The sequence below is a fragment of the Nyctereutes procyonoides genome, unplaced genomic scaffold, assembly GCF_905146905.1.
Source record: "Nyctereutes procyonoides isolate TBG_1078 unplaced genomic scaffold, NYPRO_anot_genome, whole genome shotgun sequence".
Lineage (NCBI taxonomy): Eukaryota > Metazoa > Chordata > Mammalia > Carnivora > Canidae > Nyctereutes > Nyctereutes procyonoides.
Genome location: NW_026575042.1, coordinates 13,898,027 through 13,908,699, shown reverse-complemented (window position 1 = coordinate 13,908,699; position 10,673 = coordinate 13,898,027). Strand labels below are relative to the sequence as shown.

The 10,673-nt window shown below is 38.6% G+C and overlaps 1 long non-coding RNA gene across 1 annotated transcript; it reads right to left on the bottom strand.

Moving 5' to 3' along the window:
• Positions 1-7,117: 7,117 nt before the first annotated feature.
• On the bottom strand, positions 7,118-10,455 carry LOC129507227 (uncharacterized). Its single transcript, XR_008663952.1, has 3 exons — positions 10,207-10,455; positions 8,439-8,521; positions 7,118-8,109 (listed from the first exon to the last, which is right to left on the bottom strand). It is a non-coding gene; the product is annotated as an uncharacterized LOC129507227 (long non-coding RNA).
• Between the last annotated feature and the right edge of the window lie 218 nt (positions 10,456-10,673).

Genomic DNA, 10,673 nt, shown 5'->3' with positions numbered 1-10,673 from the left:
CACACCTGGATAACACATATACACAGTGCTTTTGAGGAGGTACCCTGCTCTCCTTGTTATTCACACAGCTCTCTCCTGCCACACCCACAAAGAGGTAGACTCAACTACATCAAGTCATTTCTTTCCCTAGAGATATAATGCCACACTTCTCACTGAGAGCCGCCGCTGTCCCTCTGCTTCAATTATGAATGCTCAAGGATAATCCCAGAGTATGTCGCTGTTAGTTCCATTTAGCCATAGCGTAATGAGAGGAAGGAGAGAGCACACAGTTCCCCATCTGAACCATTTCAAACAACTTGAAATAGTCCCCTGGAATTAGGTGAACCAAAAGAGGTTATTAACCAAAAAAGCATTCAAGAAAAAGCATTCAATTTCGAAGGGGAAATTGTGCAATATGTGTAGGACCTCGTACATGCCTTTGTGTGTCTAGAAAGTAAGGAAGGTGACATTTTCAAGAGAGAAACATGACTTGCAACTAATAAAACAAGATTCTGTTTAGACAGCAGTCTCATTGTATGCATATTTAACATACATGATTTCAAATGTAAACAGAGAACGTGAAAGTGTTGGAAATGTCACCCTTCTTTTAAATGTGTCATTGGATGGGTTCCCACTAGGCACACCCTGAGACAAGGATTGGATGCATGTAATTTATTTAGAAGGTGATCCCAGAAAGCATTAGTTTTGGAGTGGGGAAGTAAGAAAGGCAAGAAAAGGAAACTAATATAAGATGCATTACTCAGCAGAATATTGCTCTGAGCTAATAGAATTCAATCCCCTGGGGTTCCTCTGGGAGACTGGGTACAGACATTTCAGAGGGTCTCATCCAAAGGAAGAAGCAGTTGGGATATTTATCTTCCAACCTTGGTCCATAATTGGTAGGGGGCTGCTAGGAGGGCATGAAATCTTCAGGACTTCCAGCCTCCTCCAGTACAGGCTGAGCTTGCTCCCACCACCAGAGAAAGCCCTCAGGTGGAGAGTTCCAAGTATCTGCATAAAAAGTGATCCATGGGCACAGAGATTATGAGTGAAGGACTTGTGAACTGTGAGTATGCAGGCAGTGGCTGCCCCAAAGTTAGTGAGAGATAGTAGATGAGAATTAGCTATTTTCTCAGCTCTCTTCTTGGGGAAAGCCACTTACATATGTTTAAGATATATATTTTTCATAATGCAAAACATCTACTTTACTGCTCAACTGAACAACCACAAACTGTCTTAGCATTTGGCGAGAACTTTCAGGCCCAAACATTTAAGAAATCCTTGGCACCAGGGGCACCTGGGTGGCTCAGTCAGTTGGGCATCCAACTTGTGATTCCAGATCAGGTCATGATCTTATGGGTCGTAGGATCAAGCCCCAAGATGGGCTCTGTGCTCAACAGGGAGTCTGCTTGAAATTCCCTCCCTCTGCCTCTCCCTCTGCACATACACGCATGCTCTCTCTCCCTCTCAAATAAATAAATAAATATTTTTTAAAAAGAAAGAAAAGAAGAGAATAAAAGAACGCCTCGGCAATCTCGTCAGCTTCCCTCTGCCAAGAAATCTGGTGAAAAGAAGAAAGCCAGGTAGGGGGTGGTTAGCAGATGATAGGAAATATTGTTTTAAATAGACAGATGTGAGCCTTCAATTGTGTTACTCTGTAGAGCCGCGGAAAGGACATAGTTTTTAAAGAAAGAATATCATAATTAATATTACTAGCAATATAATATTTGATATTTAAGTTTTTATCTTCATAATCCTTTCCTTTTACCCTTGTGGGAATTCTAGGAGAACAATAGTTCTAGCTCATTGTGGGCACACGATGCATTTCAATTCTTGCTTTCAAAATTGGGAGGTGCTGGATAAACTAACATCATCAATATGATGTCTTGTATCCTAAAAATCAAAGCAAAGCTGGTTTAGACACCTGACATATTTCTTCCAAAATGCTCCCAAGGTGGAATCAATCCTTTAACTACCTTTGCCCCAAGAAACACTTCCTAAATCTGGGACTGGATTTTGGAGTACAAGGACACCCTCAACCAAGGATCAGTTGAAAGGGGTGTTGCTTCTCATGCAGCATGACTAGTGTATTCTAAAGGCACTTGATGTGAAACTACCTGTATATAGCATCTACTGAGAAGTCTGAACTTGACTGGATACAAGTGTGAAGCTGTGTGATTTTTTTTTTTTTTTTTTAGCCATTCTCTTTGGCCATTCTCTGTTGAATCTTCCTGCTGTTTATTCCGGACAGATTCTATACTTTTCCATTGTTTGGGAAAATAGGCCAATCTACTATAAATCCCCAATCAAGTGTTCAATTTAGGGGAAAAAAAAAAAAGGAGGAGTAGATTGAACTGTGGAGGAAGGGCAGTTGCAATAGAACTATCTTGTCCCAGACCCCTTACCAGCCTCCTGAGTTCTTTTTGTCCAGCACTAAGAGGGACCCTAAGGGAGGAGGAGAACCAGGAAGAGATTTGAATCAGTGTGAGATGAGGGAGGCTCACTCCTGCCTGAAGGCTGCCATAATGGCCTGGTGCTGAAAGTTAGGCCAGCAGTTTTGCTCTTGCCCAATCCTTCTCCTCAAAATCCCAAATCTCAATTGTAATCTCCTCCAGAGCCTCTAGAGTTGGGTGTTTTCTAGGCACCTAGACAAATAGCAGAGCAAACCCCTTGGATTTCCTTTATCTATGCACCTTATTCTGATTAACCCATTTTTGTCACCCTGCAGTTGCATTGCCAGGACATAGGAGCTCGAAAGCACTGAATCATTATTTTCTTCTTCTAGCTTGTTCAAAGTCTCTTTCCTACAGCCAGTACACATAGCCTCTTACTACTAGGGTATTCTTGCCTAGCCAATATTCCTTGGCATGAGTTGCAGAAAAATAACTCAGCCGTGCTCATGGCCAACTCATTTCTCCTTGTCACATCAAAAGTAGAGGTGCAGGACATTCGGTGGCCCTCTCTTCACCCTGCAACTTCTAATTCTCTTTGCCACCTCCTCAAAAAGACTCAGGACAGTAAAATCAGCAAATGTGCTACAGATAGACTTCCAACTGCACACCATCCTACTAAAGTGCTCTGTGGGCATGAGAACACACAACAGCAGTTGTGTGATGAGGCCAGTGACTCATGACTTCAACAACTCTCTCTCTCCCTGTCCTAATTTCCTGCTTACATAGAATTCACAAGAAAACATAGATGGAGAAGATGGCTGAGGATAGGGTTCAGAGCAGCAGAATAACTTCAGGTTTCTTTTTAAAATTTGCATATAGTTAAGTTCAACTTTTCAAGGAACATACAGTTCTATGCGTTTCGACAAATACCTAGACTTGTATAACCATCACAACACTCAGGTATAGGACAGCATCATCACCTCCAAATATTCCTCCGTGCTTCCCCCCTATACTCAAGCCCTCCCCTCCCTTAAGCCTTAGCAACTACTAATTTGCTCTCTGATCCTGTAGTTGTATCCTAGAATATCATATAAATGAGATTGTATGTAGCCTTTTGTCAGGCTCCTTACACTTAGCATAACACATTCAAGATTCATCCATGCTGGTGCTTGTTTCAGTATATTGCTCCTCTGCAGTGCTGGGTAGTACTCTGTTACATGATTATACCACAATTGTTTACCCAGGCACCAGCTGAAAGGCATCTTTTCCAATTTTTCTAAATTATGAATAAAACAGCTATGATCACTCATTTACAGATTTGGGGGGAGGAGATAGCTAGGTCAAATGTCAACTATAAGTTTAACTTACGAGAAACTCCCTACTTTCTAAAGTGGCTGCACCACTTTTCATTCCTACCAGCAATATGTGAGAATTTCAGGTCTTCTGCAACCTTACCAGCACTTGATACTCAATCATATTGTCTTCTTTTTTTTTTAATTTTAGAAATTTGAATAAATGTATAGTGGCATCTGGTGATTTTCATTTCTTTAATTACAAGTGATGTTAAGATCTTTTCATGTGTGCTGTGGTCTTGCATATAATTGAGGGAATAATCAAGTTCAAGTCCTTCAGTGTAACCTCTCAGTGTTTTGCATAGATTTGTCTATTTTTCATCTTAGTTCCATTAGTTTTTGCCTCGTATTTAGAAGCTCCAGTTTTAAGGAAGTACATATTTAGGATTGCTTCTTTTTAGTCAACTTACCATTTTTTAAAAGATTTTATTTATTTGCTTATTTATTTATTTATTTATTCATTCATTCATTCATTCATTCATGAGAGACACAGGCAGAGGAGGAAGCAGGTTCCCTGCTGGGAGCTGGATGTGGGACTTGATCCCAGGACCCCAACATCACGACCTGAGCCAAAGGCAGATGTTCAACCACTGAGCCACCCAGGCATTCCTCAACTTACCATTTTATCATCTTTGATGTTTTTCTTTATCCCTAGTAATTTTTCTGGTTGTGAACTCTATGATGTTTGAAATTAATATAGTCAGTCCAGGTTTCTTGTCATTAATGTTTGCATAGTACATTTTCCCCCATGATTTACTGCTAACATATCATATTTAAAGTAGGATAATAATAAATAGCTAAAAGCTGGTCTTCAATTTTTATTGGCATTTTGCTTGTCCAATCTGACAATTATTGTTAATGTGCTTAGACCATTTATGGTTAATGTAATTATAGATATGCTATTGATCCATAGTTATTCAAATACTGTGATAGTTTTCTTTGAGTTTTTTCCTGTTTGGTGCTAACTGACCTTCTTGATACTGTAAGTTCATGTCTTTCATCTAATTTGGGTATTTTCAGACAATATTTCTTCAAAATTTTTTTCTGCAAGTCTCATTCATCTATTTTTCTGGTACTTCAGTAATGTGAATGGTAGATCATTTGATGTTCCTCCACAGGAGTCTGAGGCTCTGTTGATTTTTCTAAAATATTTTGCCTGTTATCCCAATGTGATAATTTCTATTGATACACCTTTAAGCTCATTGGCTCTTTCATGTCACTTCCATTCTGCTATGGATCTCATCCAGTGAATTTTTTCATTTCAAATACTGTATTTTTCATTTCTCAACTTTATATTTGCTTCTTTTGATGGTTTCTTATTTTGTGCTATCTTTTTTCTTTCCATTCATTTTAAGAGTGCTTAACTTTACCTCATTGATTATGGTTATAATAACAGTTTTAAAGTCTAACTGATAATTCTACTTTCCAGTTAATTTTATGTTTGACATCTGATTTTCCTTTTTCTTTAAAGTTTGGCAAATCTTTCTGGCTCATTTTTGTTGAGAAATTTTGGGTTGGACTATACGTGGACATTTAGAATGTTATGTTTAAGACTATGGGCCCTATTCATATTTTCAGGAGACAGTGGAAGGAGCATATTGCTGATGTTATAGCAAGCAGTCAACTCAGGTTCAGATTGCAGGTCCTTCCTCACATTCTGTGTATGGTGGTTTCAATGTCAGTTGAGTTTTCAAAGCCTTCATTGTATTGTTTGGGTCAGACTCACTCATGTGTCACTCAGGGGTTGACCTGGGACTTAGAGATTTATATTGTCATTCAGGACTCAGAGACTTTGCTTTGTTTCTCTGGATCTATTCCACCCATGTACCTACTTCCTAGGAGGAACCAAGAACTTATGTCAGTTTATACACAGAATTAGGGTATTGCCTTCCCTAGCAGTCTCCTGCCAGGAATTTCCCACATTCTGTCTCCAAGGGGCATCCTTTGGGCCTGGAAAACATGTTTAATCTCTGTATATTTTATAATGTATAATTAATAACATCCTCAAAGAGTAAATATTTCTGGTGGTTTCCTGGCCCCTAGCCCCACATTTCTCCTCATCTCCACAGTACTGACCATCTCAATAGAGTGTGACCAAAAGAGGAGGATATAAGTATAAATGGCAACTTCCAGAGGAGGAAAAAAAAATGTTATTTTACCATGACTAATGCCAGAGAATGTTTCCTAGACCATAAACACTATATACAAATTTATTTGTGACACAGTGATTGTCTCCACCTGCCTGAGGCCCTCAGAAACATTCTATTAGAGGCAACTGGGTAAGATTTGTGAATAAATTTGAATTATCATTGGAGAAGTCTGCTCATGGTCAGCTAAAACCAGGAGCATAAATATATTATACATTGTTTGCAATCTCCTGTTTGTTTAATACGACAAAACAAGTATTGGACCTCTAAATTTGTAAATAACATGGGTAAAATAAATTCACATACTACAAACAAAATGACCAGATCTTTGAAGTTCTACAGAATGAAAATGACTTTTTATTGAATGTCATTGTGGATTTTTCTAAAATGTTGATTTTTCCCCCAGCACCCAATTCCATATTCTATTGTACTGTGTGACCTGAGATAGAACTCTCTTAGACAACATTGATATTTGTGATATGGGATATTACCCTTAACATTGATGAGCTTTGGGTTAACAGCAGAGAGCTTGCTAAGAAATTTGAGAAGTAATGGTCTCTGCTTAAATCCAAGAGCACTGAAAGGCCACTGGACTCTCTTCAGAGTTCCTAGACACAGAAACCCTCCTATAAATGAATATTTGTATCAGTGACCTAGCATAGACATTTATTCACTGTAAAGGGAAAGGAAGAAAATTCAAGGTCACGGCAGGAAATGCTTTCCTAAAAAGATCAAAAGCCAACAGTTAAGAAGACAAAGCAATACAGAGAATTATATGTGCCCACATATGGTCTTTGGAGTATTTTTATATTAGAGAGGAAAGTGGAAACAACCTAAAAATTTAGTTATAGAGAAATAATTAAGTTAATTATGGCCCATAGACACAAAAGATTAATATGCTGCCAGTAAAAAGTGTTTACAAGAGGCTTTATTGGCATAGCAGAGTCTTTATTTTCTAATATAAAGTGAAAAGGATACATATATACATGTATACATATAAGGTATATATATATATATATATACATATAAAATGTGTGTGTGTGTCACAAGCTTGCTTTACAAAACTAACTCTGGGAATAACTGGCAGCTTGGAGATATTTTAAGGGCTTTATGAATCAGCTACATAGCTGAACTTATCCATTCTGTTATGATACCATAAAACACAAAAGTTAAGTATAGGTAGCCAAAAGAAATATTATTAAATGAGTCACTTAAGCTTTTAGTGAATAACTAAGCTAGACTATAATGGAATAAATAGCAACCCAGAATCAATGAAACTGCCTGGGGTGAGCAGTGTCTATGAGTTCACATAAACCAACAGCTCTGAGCGCTTAGGAAAACAAATGGTATAGCTACGTGATTCCATTTTATATCATGGAGAAGAATTTGACCAGGTGCCAAATTACTACTAATTATGTTACTTGAACCCAACCCTGGAATTCTTAGAAAAATTGGGGCTCTGGTGACATATCACCTTCCCTGTTCTCACTGTAAACTATCTAGGAGAGAAAAAATGCAGAGAGAAGTACCAAAAAAAATATTGATACCAGAATTAAGTAGTAAATGCTCACCAAGAGGTAAATAGATAAATAAGTAGTACCATATTCAGAGACTAGATTACTGCTTAGCAATAAAAAGAATGAACTATTGATACATACAACATGGATAAATCTCAAACACATTATTCTGTTCAAAAAAAGCCAGACACAAAACGTTGCATAGAGTATAATCCCAAAACTCATCTCTGATGACAGGAAGCAAATCATTGGTTTCCTGAGATGGGGTTAGAGGAGCATAGAGGCTAACTGCAAAGGGACGAAGGAACTTTCTGGAAATGTCCTATGTCTTGATTGTGGTAGTGGTTACATCAGCATTGTAAGAGATGCAAATTGTTGCTTCTACCATCTTAGGGCTTTTCAGCTGGACATGAGAATTAAATTGACATCAAACAGATTAACAGGAGAAAAGCACACACATTTGTATAAGCTTTACCTAACACGGGAACCTTCATAAGGAGTGAAGACCCGAAGAAGTGGCTTTGATAGTAGGTTGAACAAAGAGAAGCAATTATTAAAAAGTAACTACACTAGGTGGGGAGAGGCCAGAGGAAGCAAAGAGTAATTTTAACAAGGTCTGTTTGTGTAGAATTCTCTAGGTCTCCACTTCTCATCCTTGGTAAGAGGAATTTCCTTTGCTTCTGGTGCTGGAAGAACATCTTTCACGTGGGAATTTCATCTCCTGTTTTTAAGAAAAAGAAAGATCAGGGTGTTTTTCTTGTATTTGCTATTTTTCAAGTGCCTCTAACTCAAAATAACACTCGTACCACAGTGACGTATTTTGGGGCGGCATACTCTGCCACCCTCAGTGTGTATATGTATTTGTCAAAAGCCAGTGAATTATGCATTTAAAATAGGTACATTTTTATTCGATGTAAGCTAATACCACAATACAATTTGATAGAATTTTAAAAATAGTTTAGTAGCCCCAAAAAGCCAGAAGAGTTAGCACATGCTAAATAGAATTATGAGGTTCCATTACATTTGAAAAGTAACGGTCATTGTATTTACCAAAGCATTTCCCTGTCGCATGAAGGTCTGAGTGGAGTTGCCAGAGATGGCTGTTTTCAGTCTTAACTGCACATCAAAACCACCTGGAGATAGATGATATAGATAGATGATAGATAGATAGATAGATAGATAGATAGATAGATAGATAGATAGATAGATGATAGATATTTTTTTTATTCTGATTAAGTGGCACTGGGGATGCAGGCTGGCCACAGAGATTTTTCAAAGCTCCCATTGTGGAGCTGGGATGGAAGACCACCTAGGTCATCTGACACCCCTTCACCTGCCCACAGCTCCTATAGCAGAGAATGTGGCTCTGTAGTTGAGCTTACCTCGCGGGTATCCCAAGTGTTTCCTAAGGTCAGGGAGGTGCCTAAGTTCAAACCTTGGGGAGTCAGATGAGGCAGTTGCTGGGACTATCCTATTTCAGTAGGAGGTTCAGAGAGGAAAACCAAATCACTCTCACATGTTCACCTGGGCGCGTACTGTTCACTAAATTAAATTACTTAACTAGACTCAGGGGTCCTGAGAACAAAGATGAGTCATTTCAACTCCCCTATTTGAGTGTTGCTGATATGTTAATCCTTCCATAGAAAAATAGGGTAGGATGGGGTCCAGGGAAATCATGTATTTTATTTCAAATGTATTTTATTTCATTTTGTCAGAATGAAGGAGAAGAGTGAAATGTATCAGGACAAAGAAATGAATGTAAAGATGCAAAACCTAGGGTCTTTTACTGGCCCTCCAAAAATGGAGGAAGAAGCTAATATGTACTGAGGACTGCTAGGTGCCAGGCACTAACATGCATTACCTTATTCAGTCCTCACTTTCCTTACTGAATATCATGTACCAAGAGCATTGTTTTGCCCATTTCGTGATTCAACTCCTGTGCTCATTAACCTGGGCTCAAGGTCTCTCAGTAATGGCAGAGCTATGTCTTGAGAATTCACTTTCCCTAAAACCTATGTGTGATTTTGCTACTATGCCATACTGCCCTGAAAACTGATAATAATAATAGCAGTACTACCCAAAATAATATTTATTAAGAGTCTCCTTTGTGCTGGGAACAGATTTAAGATTCTATCTATATCTCAGTATCCGTATCCAGACCTGTATTTATACAGATAGAGATTTATAAAAGCCTATTTAACCTTAACAACTGTAAGAGGTAAATGCTATTATTATCCTCGTTAAACAGGATACAGCTAAGGTGCAAAGAGGTTAAGTAATTTTCTCAAGGGTACCACGCTACAGAAAATAGACATTATTTAATGATAATCCTCTCCTAAAAATCACCTGACCTAACAAGGCAGCCAGGAAAAAAAGATAAGAGAATTTTGCTAACCTCTCAACCTCAATACTCAATACAACTATGATTTTTAAATATTGCCTCTTTTCCATCCAACTTTGCAAACTTGTGATCGCCCATTTTGACTTGAGCGATTACGGTATATGGGAAAGGGCTAGTTATCACAAACTCCGATTTGCAAGATCAGTGTGAATATTATTACCCATCATTTTAAAAAATCATGGATTAGCAAGCTGGAAAAATACTTATGACAGCTTCTACAGAAAAAAAAAAAAAAAAAAAAAAAAAAAGCAATGCATTGTGTCTGACATGGTGAAAGGGACCAAAGAAAGTAGAGCTTAGAGCAAAGATTGTCAGCTGGAATTGACTATGGAAAAATGGGGCCTGCCTTCTTTATCAGATCCGCTTCCAAGCAGCAAGTCAGGGCTTCCCATTTCACCGACATATGCAAGTTCTTACCTCGCTAAGCCCTCTGGGGCAGTCGCAAGCGTGGAAATGGGAACGAGGGCCAGCCCTGCCTCGTACATCATCAGCACAGCTGTCGGCTGAGTCCTCACCCAGGAACTTTTATTCATAAGATACAATCAGAACTGGAGCAGAATCACAGAATTCATCATACCAAAGGCATTTTTACGTGAATGTATTTTCATATGCATCTACTCAGTGGTGTTGCATATAAGTAGAAATTATTCCAATATCAAAGAGAGATGATTTGAATGATAACTGGTGCAGTTTACCAACTTAAACTCTTATTGGTTATAATCCGCATTTAAAAGTCACCCACATTCATTCAGTTATTTACACACTTTCGAATCCAGACCCCAGGCTCAATCTGGGGGCACGGAACCTCCCTGGCTCCCATGCTGGGTTGGGCCCTGGGGGTGTCTTCCATGAGGACACTTGTCCAGGTGTCTTGGGCCTGGCAG